We start from the raw sequence: 14,563 nt of genomic DNA, 5'->3' as shown, positions 1-14,563 counted from the left end.
TCTGGCCTCCCAACTAACACTATATGCATTTCTGGATTCGCCCATACGTGCTACATGCCTTGCCCATCTCAAACGTTTGGATTTAATGTTCCTAATTATGTCAGGTGAAGAATACAATGCGTGCAGTTCTGTGTTGTGTAACTTTCTCCATTCTCCTGTAACTTCATCCCTCTTAGCCCCAAATATTTTCCTAAGCACCTTATTCTCAAACACCCTTAACCTATGTTTCTCTCTCAAAGTGAGAGTCCAAGTTTTACAACCATAAAGAACAACCGTTAATATAACTGTTTTATAAATTCTAACTTTAAGATTTTTTGACAGCAGACTGGATGATAAAAGCTTCTCAACCGAAGAATAACTGGCATTTCCCATATTTATTCTGTGTTTAATTTCCTCCCGAGTATCATTTATATATGTTACTGTTGCTCCCAGGTATTTGAATAATTTTTCCACCTCTTCAAAGGATAAATTTCCAATTTTTATACTTCCGTGATATCTTATATTAGTTGGCAACACTGAAGGAACGGTCAAATTAGCCTTTTAGGAACGGCTCTTATGTGGTCATAGCCCCACTACTACTGCTACCATTCTAGCACTACCATCACTACTACTGCCACAGTTACGAATACTACTACTACCACTACCACTACAGACAATTCTTACTAGTACTGCTACTGTATTATGTACGCGAAATTAAGTTTCGCTGTCTTGGCAGATAGCACACTTGGTTTCCAGTGAAAAATTGCTTGTTTTCATTCCCGGCGTGGGCAATATAAGAAATTTATTTTTCACTGGACCGGGTGTTTGTCCCATCTCATGTTTTTTCTATGTTGTCTAAGGTGTACCGTGCTGACTACACAACTTGGAAGGCCTGAAATGTGTTTTTTCTCGTCAGTACCGGTCCAAAGATACAGTAATGAAAATTCAATTAGACCGTCTCTGCTTATCAGTATTACAATTATAATTTATTGATGTCTTACATTAACGTTTTCGGTACCTCAGTGTACCATCTTCAGATGTATTTAGGATACTAAATTTAAATTTAAACCTGGCCGATAGGTACATATGTTGTGGTCTTTGGATAGTGTGTGTGTGTGTGTGTGTGTGTGTGTGTGTGTGTGTGTGTGAATATACATACTATACCCATACATGTTTACAGTGGTTACATGGACCATAAAACACTTATCTTGTGGTCATTGTTCTATGACGTTATCTAAATACTTAACACTGTGAATTTTATGAATGTTTACCGTGACTGTTCGTTGGGGCAACTAGTCGTTGCTAGAGATGGGTAAAAAATAACACAACAGTTATTTTGGAACTGTTCCGGTCTCGGAACTGTTGCAAAAATGAACAGTAGGTCGGAACCTCCTGTTCCGAAATAACAGTGTTCCGACTCCGAGCTGCTCACTTGCCCAGCTGTTGCGGGCTCGCAGTACCGCGTTGCACAAGGTATAATGTTCCGACTCCGAGATAACAGTCGGAACGTCGGAGCTTGTTCCGATGAACCAACGACAGCTGCAGTTACACTGTTCTCGTTGTTCTTTATGTTGTACTTGGAACTTCGTTGGATAAAGTTGGTACTTGAAACTCTCACGTGGTTGGAGGGGGGCGCATGGAAATTGAAATCCTTGCGGTGGCGCGAACTTTAATATCAACATTTGTAAGACTGGCCAATCATCTGTAATGTTATAGTAAGTATTTAATAATCTGTAATATTCATTCCCGCTTTATGGTTTATTTCACCATTAGTTGACTAATTCTGTTTTATAAACATTCTACAAAGTCATAAAGTACGCATACTATTATTAATTCATTGATCAGCTGATTCTATACAAAGGTTAAAGTCGTAAATGGTAATGAGTGGTTTAGTTACAATGTCTGTATGTCGTTTGTTGAGGTTAAGTCTGACAAGCACAAGTTTTTGTGCTATCTTCTCTGTTATCAAAGAACGACAAAAATGTTGTAGCATTATTTGTTGGAAACTGCCCATATAAGTACTGATTTGGAGAGGAGGTTTAATGCGAAGTTTAAATTACACTTTGGTAAATATGCGATTCCAATATTTTACTAACCCACTGCGGGGTTTCCAGGTTTCATTACTGCCAATATATATCTTTTTTATTTATGAAATTGTAATATTTATTATTATTATTATTATTATTATTATTATTATTATTATTATTATTATTATTATTATTATTGTTATTATTATTATTATAACTGTGCATTAAGAAAAGTAAAAATAAAAATTAATGATTTGTTTTTTTTTTATTATGTAATAGAGAGAACAGAAATTACATACCATATGTTTTAAATGTTATGTTATTTTTTTTTTTTTAGTTGGCTACCATGTCTTTATAACTTTATGTACGAAAACAAAGTGTTGTATTCTGTCCTTGTAGTCAACAGCTGTGTAATTACTAACATTAAGCTTTTGAGTTCTGTCCGCATGCACAGCAATTTTCCAAAATCGATTCGAATGTGCATTGCAGTGCCATCTATAGATAAGAATGTGTACTATGTCATGCCTATGAGTGCTCCAGTGTGAGCTGCATGGTGAAGAGGGAGGGTACTGTACCGTTCGTTTGAACGACTCAACGACTCCGACTCATCACCACTGGTGACTGTTATTTCGGAACTGTTATTTGGAACATAGTATTTTTTCGGAACCGGAACCGTCGGAACTGTTCCGGGAAAAGAACAACTTCGCCCATCACTAGTCGTTACCTACTTGATGTGGATTAATTGCACTGAATTGTTGAGTATAAATAAATCATGAAGATTCTTTTCATTGTTTGTTCGATGATAAACACACATAATATTGGAGCACTTGAAATTTTGAATATTCGTAACGTACACTTTGATGGATGTTTTGTGTGTGAGTTGACGTGAGTTGAGTGTACGTTACGAATATTCAAAATTTCAAGTGCTCCAATATTATGTGTGTTTATCATCGAACAAACAATGCAAAGAATCTTCAAGATTTATTTGTACTCAACAATACAGTGCAATTAATCCACATCAAATAGGTATTATCGCCGTGGCCTCATGCTTAACACGCCGGTATCATACAATAACGTGCGGTGTGCTTTTAAAACATAATTTTGCCGATCGATTGTTGCTCTGTAGGTTTCACTCTAAGTGTCACGTTGTCACGTCTACTTCCTCGATAACAATAAGCACTAGTTTGTTATATTGTTAAATGGTTATTATTGTTGTTATTATTATTATTATTATTATTATTATTATTATTAGTTCATATACGAGTACGTTGACATTCTTAACTCTTAATAATAACTCTTTAATAATAATTTTTAATCACATACCTTAATGTTCGTCCTCAGCACAAGACATTGCAACCTCGGTTTTAGTCCACGTGGATTAGACAAGTAGGTGTCATTTAATAATGGAAGCACCTTATTGGTTGCAATATTGAAATTGAGGCGAGTGATTGGAGCGGCGACATAAGAAATTGAAAACAATAATGCAATTGAATTTCAAAGACCTGCCGAATGTTAACCATGAGAGCGCGGCGATATTAACGACTAGTTGCCCCAACGAACAGTCACGGTAAACATTCATAAAATTCACAGTGTTAAGTGTTTAGATAACGTCATAGAACAATGACTACAAGTTTGTTAATTGATCTTAATTGTTTGTTTAACAATCGATAATATATGTGTTTTATGGTCCATGTAACAACTGTAAACATGTATGGGTATAGTATGTATATTCACACACACATTATCCAAAGACCACAACATTTGTAACTATCGGCCAGGTTTAAATATTTTAAATTTAGTATCATAAATACATCTGAAGATGGTACACTGAGGTACCGAAAACGTTATTGTAAGACATCAATAAATTATAATTGTAATACTGATAAGCAGAGACGGTCTAATTGAATTTTCATTACTTATTAGTCAGCTTATCGGAACGATCAATACAAGATGAAACTACTAAAAATACAGGGTTACCCTCTCCTATACCTCATTAGTTTGTAAGTCTGTATTAAAAATTGTTCCGTAGCCAAAAGTACGAAAAGATAGAATAAAGAAAGTGGAAGATTATAAAGGATGTCATGAATATTAAAAATGGGAGTTTGGGACTGATGTGATAGGGTACTGCGGCCGTAGTCTACAATTAGAAACTAGTACTTCAATCAATGAAATAAATATCCGAGTAACTGTAAGCTTATACGTAAAACGTGACACACACACATACATACAACAGTTAGTGAAGTGCGTTGATGCATTAATTAATGGTAATGACTAACGATAAAACATCCCTTTTCAACTGTACATCAATCAGATTCGAGTGGTGTTGACGTAATAAGTTAATGAGGACACCAGAAACACTCTATTTGCGACTGAGCCAATAGTAGCTAATTATTTCTAAAATATCGGTTAACCATTCAATTATTACCAAATAATACCCCGCAGAGTTACTGATGGACAGTGAAACTGGGGTGGCTGTGAGGGTAATGGTAAATAATTATTTAACAATTCCGTATAAATACATGGGCTATTCGGAAACAGTGCGAGAGTTGCATACCGTATTTGAAGCAATGATGTAGTAATTGTTATCTTCCTTTCGTAACTTTTCTGTCATACAAACTATTAGGATCTTAATATTATCTCACTAACATTTTTGCGGACGAACTCTTGAATTTCCTGTTCATATTCGAGATTATTTGCAGTGATTGTCAATAGCTGTGTTGCGACACATTCTCCTGCCTGAATTCAAGCCTAACAATGGTATCATATCCCCACCCTCTTCTTAACCTCTCTGTGTTGTATATTATTTTTCGTTGCAGCTGTGTAATAAATATGATTTTTTCCGAGGTCTTCCCGAACTGAAAAGCGAATATCAGGTAATCTATGTTGAATCGGTCTCATCTCGCCAAATACCATGTCGTTATCACGCTAAATAACCGAGTAGTTGATACAGCGTCGTTAAATAACCAAAGAAAAAATAATTTGTATTAACATTGTATCGGCATTGAGCTGATCCCTCGTCCGGGGAGGCCCTCCATGTCCTTGTGTGGTCAAAAAAGTATGTATGTGATCCATAGATTAATTCCTCTCCCGACAGGTCGCGGCCCTGTAAGGCCCGAGTGGCGTGGGTCGTGTAAATGCACCTAAAAGGGAGAGGGTGAACTATGAGAGAGAGAGAGAGAGAGAGAGAGAGAGAGAACATTGTATCAGATTCACTTTTTAAAATAAATTAACAACTCTTAAAAGCCAACTCACTTATGAGCGATTTTTTACTCTCCATAACATTCCTTAACTTTCATGCTTTACCTAAACATGTTTGCCGATTGCAGGAGCGTGTTACATCTAAGTAGGTAAACATTGGCTTTATCCTATATCGACGGAGAAGTTTATCGTCATTTTTTATTCCCTCTTCTTTCTTTCTTTCTTTCTTTTTATATCAGTCTTTGTCCACACATGTGGAGTAACGGTTAGCGCGTCTCGCCGCGATACCGGGTGGCCCGAGTTCGATTCCAGGTCGGGGCAAGTTACCTGGTTGAGATTTTTCCGGGGTTTTCCCTCAGTCTATTACGGGCAAATGCTGGGTAACTATCGGTTCTGAACCCCGGGACTTATTTCACCGGCATTATCACCTTCATCTCATTCAGACGCTAAATAACCTAAGATGTTGATAAAGCGTCATAAAATAACCTACTAAAAAAATATACTTACTTACTGGCTTTTAAGGAACCCGGAGGTTCATTGCCGCCCTCACATAAGCCCGCCATTGGTCCCTATCCTGAGCAAGATTAATCCATTCTCTATCATCATATCCCACCTCCCTCAAATCCATTTTAATATTATCTTCCCATCTACGTCTCGGCCTGCCAAAAGGTCTTTTTCCCTTCGGCGTCCCAACTAACATTCTATATGCATTTCTGGATTCGCCCATACGTGCTACATGCCCTGCCCATCTCAAACGTCTGGATTAAATGTTCCTAATTATATCAGGTGAAGAATACAATGCGTGCAGTTCCGTGTTGCGTAACTTTCTCCATTCTCCTGTAACGTCATCCCTCTTAGCCCCAAATATTTTCCTAAGCATTCTTTATTTGTTTCAGCCTTCACTTCCTTTTTATGATACTTCCTATCGAAGAGCATTGATTAAATCTTGTACTTTTCCGGGTTATGGGCACAAATCATGCTGTAATAGGGATTTGAAGCCAAACCCTTACCTCCCATTGTACAGAACTGCCTCTTCTCCGATTACGTTATTTCATTGTCCTTATAAATTGAGCGCATTTAAATCGCGCTACCTACTATTTTGATACGAAATTCTGACGTCTATCTTTCATTGTTCTCTTGTCTTTTAAAAGCTCTGTTTACTAACCTTAGACGTAATAATCGAGTTACAACTCCCTTGGGCACCGACGATGAAAGCGCGTCTCGAAGCTTTTCACGCGGCAGACGAGGCCCTCATCAGTCAATCAATAACAATGAGATGCAAGACCGTGGCTTAAAATTCAGAACTTATTAGCGGAGCTCATTTCTGGGAAGCGGCTTTCAAATTACTCCAGAATAATAGGGCGTAAAAATTTATTGGTTTGAAGAGCAACCTGAGTTCCATCGAAAGAGAAAGATGGGTTAAAACGAAAGGAAATTCTGTAATGGTGAATTGCACAGTTTTAATGGCTTGCCAGATATTATTAGATTTACTTCATACAGACAGCACACAAAAATGAATAAAGAGCAAATAAAATCAAAAAGACATCAATTGTAAAAAGATTTTGAGGTTAACAGTAAGGTTCTAAATAGGATAAGAGAAGATATTAACGCCATGAATTCAAAAAATGCGTTACAACTGACCATAAAAACGGACGTTATTATTGTTTTTTTTAGATATTGATCATTTGTAGCCTTTACTGTAGAATGTACATTTCAAAAGTTGTAATTACGACAAGGTTTTACAATAATGCAAGTAAATAAAAGTCTGACGCATACTGGCGATATTAACTGCAGTGAACCTTACAAGTAATATTAATAAGGCACCACTTATGAGGCAACTAGGCCATGAGATAATGAGGTAGGGTGACCAGTTCCTTTCCCACTCTATCGCTGATCATTTAGTGTCAAATTCATAACAGTTTTGTGGTGTTGTGCGTATATGTGGCTATCCATTTATTTCTCCAAAAGACATTTTTAATTCTGCATACTGATAAGCAGGGAAAGGATTTATATGTAAATACATATTTACTTATAAAGCTAATATAATTTATATTTTGCATTATCTTTATGTTTCACAATGTGTAGGGTTGAAAAATCCTACTTTTATTTTCCATATTTTTCCATATTTTAGAGTTTAGTACATATTTTCGTTAATTTCCATATATTTTCCATATTTCATATAAAACAGTCCATATTATATTAGGTTTAACAATAAAACAAAACAAAATTCCATTAACTTTTAAAAATACATTTCAACAATAGAGATTTAAAAACATGTTCAGTAATCCCTTTAACATCAGAGTTATTTGAAAATTAGCAGTCCTATCAACAATGGGAAAGTAAGTTACAAAACTGTATTAATTTAATTTAAAATTTTTAACAGACTTCAGTTGTGCAGCTCAACAGTTAAATGCCAGTCAGAGTACACATAGGTTCAGTTTTGTAAATCATACTATAAAGACGGTAAATATGCCAAAAGTACGTCATTCAGTCAATTTAAAATCAAAACTAACAAGTTACATTTCAGAATTTAAAGAAGATGGTTTATCAACTGACAATAAAATATTATTTTGTAATTTGTGTCAGTGTGCAGTATCATCTACACAAAAGTTCCTGGTGCAACAACACATTACAACTAGTAAACATCAGGCCAACAAACAACTAAATTCCAAGCAGAGACAATTGTTTTTAACACAACCAACAACATCGAATGTAAGATCTGAGTTTAACATCGACCTGTGCCGTTCTCTCATCTCTGCTGATATTCCTCTCTACAAACTAAAGAATAAGGTCTTCAGGGAATTCCTTGAAAAATATACTCAACATACAATCCCGGATGAGTCAACACTTAGGAAGACGTATGCTCCTTCCATCTACGATGAGACAATACAGAAGATAAGAGATGAAATTAAAGATAGTTCAATTTGGGTTTCCATTGATGAGACTCCCGACAAAGAAGGTAGACTTGTTGGTAATGTAGTTATCGGTTTGTTAAGTGAACAATATTCTGAACGAATTCTTTTACATTGTGATGTTCTAGAAAAGTGCAATAACAAAACTATAGTTAAACTGTTCAACGAAGCTATGGGTATCCTGTGGCCAAAGGGTATTATGTACGATAATGTGTTATTCTTTATTAGCGATGCTGCCCCTTATATGGTCAAAGCTGGACAAGCATTATCTGTTGTATATCCTAAATTGACTCATTTTACTTGTGTGGCGCATGCATTTCATCGTGTGGCAGAAGTGGTCAGAGACAATTTCCCTAAAGTAGATTTGTTGATTTCATCAGTGAAAAAAAGTATTTCTCAAAGCTCCCAGTAGAGTTAACGTGTTGAAAGAAATGTACCCTGAAATTCCATTGCCACCAAAGCCAATTTTAACTAGATGGGGTACATGGCTAGAAGCAGTTGAATATTATGCCGAACATATAGACTCTATTAACAATGTTCTCCTTGCATTGGACTCTGAAGATGCAGTCTCAATTGATACTGCGAAAACAGTTACCTGTGACATAAGTGTGAAGAATGACTTAGCTCACATTCAGCATACATTTTCATGCATCATAAAAACGCTCAAAAGTCTCCAAAATAGGCACCTTTCACTATCTGAAAGTTTTGAAATTATAAATAGTACTGTGGAACAACTGAATCGTGGTAGAGGTAAAGTTGCAGATGCAGTAAGAGCTAAGGTGGACACTGTACTCTCAAAAAACCCTGGATATGAAGAACTACAAAAGGTTGTTGCTGTGATGAGTGGTGAATCAACAGTGAAGATTAACTTGGACTTATCCCCAGCAGACATTGTGAAATTGAATTATGTACCAGTTACTTCTTGTGACGTCGAACGCTCTTTTAGTCAGTATAAATCTATCCTCAGAGACAATAGAAGAAGATTCACTTTTCAGCACTTGAAAGAAATGTTTGTAACCTATTGTTATGGTAACAGACAATAAAAATTGTGTTTTGTTGAAACTACATTGGAAGATAAGGTACGTCCATTATATTTTTTGTTTAGTTTGATTAAAATGTACCAATATTTAACGTACATAGTCATTTTTTTATAATTTTAAGTCCATATTTAATTCCATATTTTGGTAAAAATCCATATTTAATTCCATATTTTGGTAAAAATAACTACATATATATTTACATATTTCATATATTTTTAGTCCATATAAATCCGTTCCCTGCTGATAAGTTTGTGATCTAATAGAAATATGCCACGTCAGTCAGAATGGATGTCTACGCGGTCTTTCACCAATGCGCCGGGGACGAAGAGACCAATCGTTTCGAAGGCGCTGATAAAGTCGAGCAAACACTGTGTGGTGAGGGTGATTTCTGTTTTGAAACTGTTGTTGGTACATGTGGAGAGCTCTTCTTCCGTTTCCGCGAGCCTCCCCATAACACATTACTATGTCGGCTAACTCGGAAAAAGTGCAGACATCCATTCTCAATTGATGATTAGACTCAACTGAAAGAAAAAGGTATTGAACATTAAACGTTAACAAACAACAACCCCCTTCTCGTCTCTTACAAACATCTCAACAAACAAACAAGAGTGCACACATTCGCGTACATTGACGTACGCCCGCGCAAAACATTTTGAACGGTAACTTCGAAACGACGCGTCAAAAGACATAGGTTGTTTAACAAAAATGATTCCTTATTGTTAGATCTATCACTCCTCAGATTTTGTCGCAGAGGTTTTGAATCACCCTATATGTGTGTGTGTGTGTGTATATATATATATATATATATATATATATATATATATATATATAATGTAGTTTTTTTATTTAAATATCTTAACGGGACCTAAAGTGTCAACACACTTAAAAAGAACACAAAATAAAGAGAAGCTCCTTTGAAAAATATTTTAAAATAAAGCACTTTTTTCTAGAAGAAAGATCTTTACTAATGCATAACATATCCAGGGTAAATAGTAGAATTACTTCTATCCCATATTTATCATTACGAAGATTATTCAGAAGAACTTTACGATTCACTCCCACGATATCTCCATACTGACTAATATGGTATTTTTATAATAGCGCTCTAAATGGAAATTTAGAAGAGTGAGAATAACTATTCCACAAACTGCATCCTATTTTCTGTCTCCAAAATTAAATATGGATAATCGTTTTCCCTCAGAGAATTCAATTGAGACACTAAGCTTGACCTTGTAACACTTGTGCTAGCCATACTATAACTGATGCACAAAAGCTGTGCTTATATACAACATTTATTTATTACATACTTTAGTTTTTAATCAGATATTTAAAAATCATTTTTTACAAAACGCTAATCCAACATGTACTATTATATTGATCGGAAACATGGAGCTTAGGCCTAACTAAAACAAGGAAAAATACAAATTAATGGTTTTTCAAAACAAAGTGTTGAGGAAAATTTTTGGTCCAATTTTTTACCCGTTTAAAAACAAGTGGAAAATTCTATATAATAATGATATTCACAAACTTTATAATCAATCTTCGATTTTAGATGTAATACGGTCTAGAAGATTAAATTGGACAGGACATGTTATACGTATGGATGACTCCAGCAGCGCAAAACGAATATTTATATGAACACCTTTAACAACACAAGACCACTGGGAAGACCTCGAAGTAGATAGAAAGATGAAATTCAGAAGGAATGCGTGGTAATGGGAATTACCAACTGGGAGGAACTAGCAAAAGATAGAACAGAGTGGAAGCATTTTGTGAAATCGACATGGAGTCGACATGGTCCATAATGTCCTTTGATTGATTGATTGATTGATTGATTGATTGATTGATTGATTGATTGATTTATTGATTGATTGATTGATTGATTAGTTCGCATTTTCAGTGCTGCACTCGATGTTCGTTAATCAGTTACTTCAGCGAACAAGAAACTCAAGAGCGCCTAGGGTTAGGCAATCTTCAAAACAGTTACACAAGTGTTTGATCTCAGTGCATGCGGTGCAAATGTACATGAATGGTCATTGACTTAAATCAACATGAAACATTCCCACAAACGTAGCACAAGTATAGAAGACACGCTCAATCTCCAGAGAGGACAAATTCTATCAATGTAACTTTTATGTCGTACCTTCACTGTAAACAATAACATTATCGCTTCAATCACAGCGTACGAAATACGCTACTTGTACTGTACATAGTTTTTAAATGAAAATAAATTGTTTTGTAGAGCGAAAGCACGAAAGCACCTGTGTTCACATTGTCTACTTACGTCCTAACTCCATATCCGTTACGAAATATCTGTTCATTAAAACGAAACCTGGTCATAAATATGAGACTGTGGGTTGAATATTCAAACGAAATTGTAGGTGGCTTCGGTCAACATAGTAGTGTGGTAATTGATAACAGATCGATAGAATGTAGCGTGCTAGTCTAACTTCTGAGTAATGTATAAAGGTCTGATACCTTTCATGTATAATAGCCTGCAGCAGACAAATGTCACTGCCTTGTTTTTTTGTTATTGACACAGATAATAGAACTTTCGACATATCTATATTTCACACACATCTATAATGAATCGTATATCCAATCTATATTCTGGTATAGTAAAATAAACTATGTTTGAGAGTCAAGTAGGAACAGAAGTATGTTCGATTTTTTGGGAAAGAAGAGATTTTCTCTCTATTACATAGGCATTATATATAATTGCCTTACTGTTAAAGATTTCTTGCTTCTAAGCAACATGCAAAGATCGAGCTTTAAAATAAGAATAATACCTACATAAAATATGAAAAGAAATTTAATTCTGAAAACGTATTATATGTTTTTCTTGTGTTAAATTTTGTATTACCTCGTGAACATATTTCAGCCTGCTATCGGCCATTTGGTTGTTGCTGGTCTTGGCACCTTCTGTTTGTGTTTCCTGTGGGGGTGTGTTTGTGTAGTGTAATGTGGAGTCAAAGAATGTGTGTACTCTGAAATTGAGTTGTGTGTTGAGAATTTCATTTGGATGTGTTTTTGTGTGTGTGCATTTCGTATTGTTCTAGTAATGTTTAGTTTCTGGCTTTTTGGTTGAATGTGTAGAATTTCCATGTCTGTGTCGATGTCTCTGTAATTGTGGTTAGCATTTGTGATATGTTCTGCATATGTGGAAGTGTTATGTAATTTTGTTATGGCTGCGATGTGTTCTTTGTAACGTGTTTGAAATGATCTGTCTGTCTGTCCTGTGTAGAAGTTATTGCAGGTGTTACATTTGAGTTTATATACGCCTGTGTGGTTGTATTTGTTTGTTTGTTTGTGTGTTTAGATGTTTTTGTAGAGTATTATTTGTTCTGTATGCGATGTTGTAATTTAATTTATTGAATGAGGTTGCTATCTTGTGTGTGTTTTTGTTTTCGCATGTTAGTGTGATGTATTTTTTGTGCTCTTGTGTTTGTGTTGTACTCTTATGTTTTTTGTGATTATGTTTTGTCTTTCGTATTATGTTGTCTATTATGTTGGGGTTGTATCCGTTTTCTTGTGCTATGTATTTGATTATTTTAGCTCTTCTTTGTAGTCATGTTGGTTCATTGGTATGTTGAGTAGTCTGTGTACCATTGTTCGGAATGGAACTTGTTTGTGTTGTGTTGGGTAGTTGGATGTGTTGTTATTGTTGTTATGGGTTTTCTGTAGACTTTGAATGCGTGTTTGTTGTCGATTTTTGTTATTGTGATGTCTAGAAAATTTATGGATGTGTTGTTTTCAATTTCTAATGTGTAGTGTAGTTTTGGCTGTATTTTATGTCTTGATGCAGGTTTTGGTTTTGGAAATTTAATATTATGTAGGCCTACATTGGCTCCGAAAGCTATTAGCGAACCACATTTTGTTGTAGTACGGAGTTCAATTTAAGACAATGAGAATGCAATTTATATATGTGGGCAAAGAAAAGGTAGTTAAACGATTTTAATTACGAAGGTTTTCATTTACACGATAAACTAGCTCTCTAAAAATTAAAATACAGTATTAGAATCGCCAAAAAATTAATGGCGCAGTAACGCGCTTATATTTTTCTGTCATTTAAATTGCATTAAACACAAATTCATGTTTCTGTACCTTCAATAAGGGTTGTTTACCAGTCAGTCGTAAGTCTGGAATGGTTACTGTCAACATAGGACCGAAGAAAGTTGAACATTCATCCTCTTCGAGATAAGCTTGTTTTACTGCACTCACATGGAAAAAGTTATAGGGAGATAGATAGAATACTTTGTATAATCTTCTCTACTGTGAGATCTACAATACATAAATACAGAGAGCCACCGACGTGGCTCAGTCGGTTAAGGCGCTTGCCTGCCGGTCTGAAGTTGCGTTCGGGCGCGAGTTCGATCCCCGCTTGGGCTGATTACCTGGTTGGGTTTTTTCCGAGGTTTTCCTCAACCGCAAGGTGAATGCCAGGTAATCTATGACGAATCCTCGGAATCATCTCGCCAAATATCATCTCGCTATCACCAATCCCATCGACGCTAAATAACCTCGTAGTTGATACAGCGTCGTTAAATAACCAACTAAAAAAATAAAACTAAATACAGAGAACAAGAACCTACACGAAACAAGCACAAGTCTGGCCGTCGAAGATAACTCATATATCGAGAGAAAAGAACCATCATGTGTTTAGCCCAGAAGGAACTTGCAAAAAGTAGACTACTGCCTCTTTAGCTGCTGACATCGCAACTACATCTAATATGACGGTAAGTGCTCAGAGAGTACGGAATGTTTTGAATGGTGTTGATATTCATGGCAGATTTCCCAGAAAATTCCATATATTTCCGAGGTAAACAGGAAGAAACGCCTTGGGTTTTCCAAGGAATATTGTGGAAAACCATTGGAGTTCTGGGACACTGTCTTATTCTCAGACGAGTCGAAGTTCAACGTCTTCGGATCTGACAGACGGAAGAAAGTGTGGCAAAAACCTAACACAGAATTACAAACAACACATATTTCCTACTGTAAAACATGGGTTGGACATGTTATGGTTTGGAGGTGCATGGCATCCTCGGGAATTGTAAATATGTCCTTCTTTGATGGTAAAATGGATCAGTACAAATACATTGGTGTGTTGGGGGATAATTTGTCTGTGTGCGCAAGCTCGGTCTGGATGGGATCTTCCGTTTTCAACACGATAACGACTCCAAACACACCGCTATAAAAGCAAGAGAATGGTTACTATATAATGCCTCCAGAAGAATTCTTACTTCATCACAGAGTCCAGATTTGAATTCCATTGGGTATTTGTGGGATCATCTTGGAAGAGAAAAGGTCAAGATCGCCCATCTAGTAAAGAAGAGCTTAAGAGGGTTCTCCTGGCTGTATTGTCTCTAATTTCCCTTAAAACGACGAGAAATTTGGTTCATTCAATGTG

The sequence above is a fragment of the Periplaneta americana genome, chromosome 12 (genome assembly GCF_040183065.1).
Source record: "Periplaneta americana isolate PAMFEO1 chromosome 12, P.americana_PAMFEO1_priV1, whole genome shotgun sequence".
NCBI classification, from domain to species: Eukaryota; Metazoa; Arthropoda; class Insecta; order Blattodea; family Blattidae; genus Periplaneta; species Periplaneta americana.
Note: the sequence above shows the minus strand (reverse complement) of the source record.